This window comes from Cherax quadricarinatus, chromosome 33 (assembly GCF_038502225.1).
Source record: "Cherax quadricarinatus isolate ZL_2023a chromosome 33, ASM3850222v1, whole genome shotgun sequence".
In the NCBI taxonomy this organism is placed as follows: domain Eukaryota; kingdom Metazoa; phylum Arthropoda; class Malacostraca; order Decapoda; family Parastacidae; genus Cherax; species Cherax quadricarinatus.
The window spans coordinates 15,072,957-15,075,708 of NC_091324.1; positions in this window are offsets into that span (position 1 = coordinate 15,072,957).

A 2,752-nucleotide genomic window follows, 5' to 3' on the forward strand; every position below is an offset into this window, starting at 1 on the left:
TGCTCGTTACTCTGCCGGCTCCTGTTTCTGAGCTGCAGCAACCCACGGAGCTAACACGTGATCGAGGGGGGTGTCCTCACCTCGCCTGAAGTATTCAGTCTGCTCTAGACCCTCTTGGTGGTTGGACAGATTGTCTGTCTCATTATTCTTGTTAGTTCTGTAGAACTCTGTTCACAGAACCTTGTATAGACTTAGTGATTTTCGACGTTGTACTGAGGTTGTGTGTCTCATAGACACTCTGAGTAACTCAGGTCCTGAACTAAAGCTTCTCACCTAATTTGTACTGGTTTCTGTGTGTTATCACAGTCGGGGATTTTCTTATGCTGAACTTAGATTCAGTAGTATGGGAGTTTTGTAACTTTTGTGGAGGATCTGCTGATGGTCCCTACTTAGTGTCGTTATATTATCTTCTTGTTCCTGATTCTGTGTCGCAGTTGCTTGTTGTATTGCTATTGGGCTTAGCATTCTTTTTGTTGTTCAAGCAGACTGTTCTGGTTGCCAGTCGGTCAAGAAGTTAGTTTATTAGAGGACTTTGTCAGTCACTTGTTTAAGTCTAGTTGAGTCGTGAGACATAGCGAACTACTTAGAGCACTTACACACATACACACAAACTTGTACATATTTGTAATATCTTATTAAATGTTAAATGTACCAGACGGTACTTAAGAATGATAATGTGATATGTGCTTTCAACACAATAATACTGTAAACGAGAGAAGTGATATTATTTTGATTATTGTGATTAATTTAATTTAATTTAATTTGATAATATACCTCTAGACTTAATAAATTTATTAAATTTTAATTTCTCTAGTTAGTAGCCTACCAGTTGTAATCCTGAAGCACTATTGAATAATACTGAATTCTAATGGATAATTGGACAAGGATACTGACTAATTGTTACGAAAACCCAGTAACAGGCTGGACGCTAGAAGGGCAGTCCTTTCTAGTATTCACTGGAGATCTCTAAGCTTTTAGAATCGAGTTTTTTGTAACACCACCACCACCACCACCACCACCACCGCCGCCGCCGCCGCCGCCACCACCACCACCACCACCACCACCACCACCACCACCACCACCACCACCACCGTCACCGCCACCACCACCACCACCACCACCACTACCACTAAAACCACCACCACCAAAACAACAACAACCGCCGCAGCCGCCGCCACCACCACCACCACCACCACCGCCGCCGCCACCGCCACCACCACCACCACCGTCACCGCCGCCGCCACCATCACCACCACCTCCACCACCACCACCACCGCCACCTCCACCTCCACCACCACCACCACCACCACCACCACCACCACCACCACCACCACCACTAAAACAACCACCACCAAAACAACAACAACAACCGCCGCAGCCGCCACCACCAACACCACCACCACCACCACCATCACCACCACCACCATCCACAGCCGCCGCCACCACCACCACCACGAGACCGCCACCACCACCACACCACCACCACCACCACACAGCCGCCGCCGCCACCACCACCACCACCACTATACACCCACCACCACCACCATCACCGCCACCACCAACACCACCACCACCACCACCACGCCCACTAAAACAACCACCACCAAAACAACAACAACCACCGCAGCCGCCACCACCACCACCACCACCGTCACCGCCACCACCACCACCACCACCACCACCACCACCACCACCACCACCAACACCACCACCACCACCACCAACACCACCAACACCACCAACACCACCAACACCACCACCAACACCACCACCACCACCACCACCAACACCACCACCACCACCACCACCACCACCACCACCAACACCACCACCACCACCAACACCACCAACACCACCAACACCACCACCACCACCACCACCAACACCACCACCACCACCACCACCACCACCACCACCACCACCACCACCACCACCACCACACCACCACCACCACCACCACCATAGTGAGTCATCTGTTGTGTTGTGAAGTGTGGCAGTGTGGGCAAGTCTGCCGGCTCACACCCACCCTGCACCCACCACCCACCCTACACCACCACTCACCCTGCACCACCACCCACCCTACACCCACCTCCCACCCTACACCCACCCTACACCACCACCCACATACTGCAAACTTGGTTCGTATAAATACATCTTGCATATTACTGGCACCAGCAAGAGAAAGGTAAAGTGGAAATCAGTTTTCTTCCGTGGCATACAGTGTAGTAGGATACAGACAGGATGTCAGCACAGCATATCTGTGGGACATGTAAAAAAAATCCTTGGAAGGAAATCCAGAATCACATGCAACCTATGCTCTTCCAAACACCATATCTCTTGTACTAGACTAAATACAGCCTGAAAAAATGACCTCGAACTAGCAAGGTGCTTCTGGTTGTGCAATAAAGATGTAGAACTTTGGGCAGGTATCAGAAAGGTACTAAGGAGAGTAATAAATGATAAAAATAATCAAGAAAACAAGGATGACCTCTTGGATAGTCTACCAAAAATATATAAAACATGGGAGCAAGAGATAGTGTATCAAAAAATGCAGAATGTCCATACCACAACAGATGACTCGCCCACATGGTGCTAAGACAGACCCATCCCCCAGTCATAGCACTAATACCCACAGTGCTGATGCTGGCCCAGGCTCCCCCAGGCATAGCACCAATACCCACAGTGCTGGTGCTGGCCCAGGCTCCCCCAGTCATAGCACTAATACCCACAGTGCTGGCCCAGGCCCAGCCGC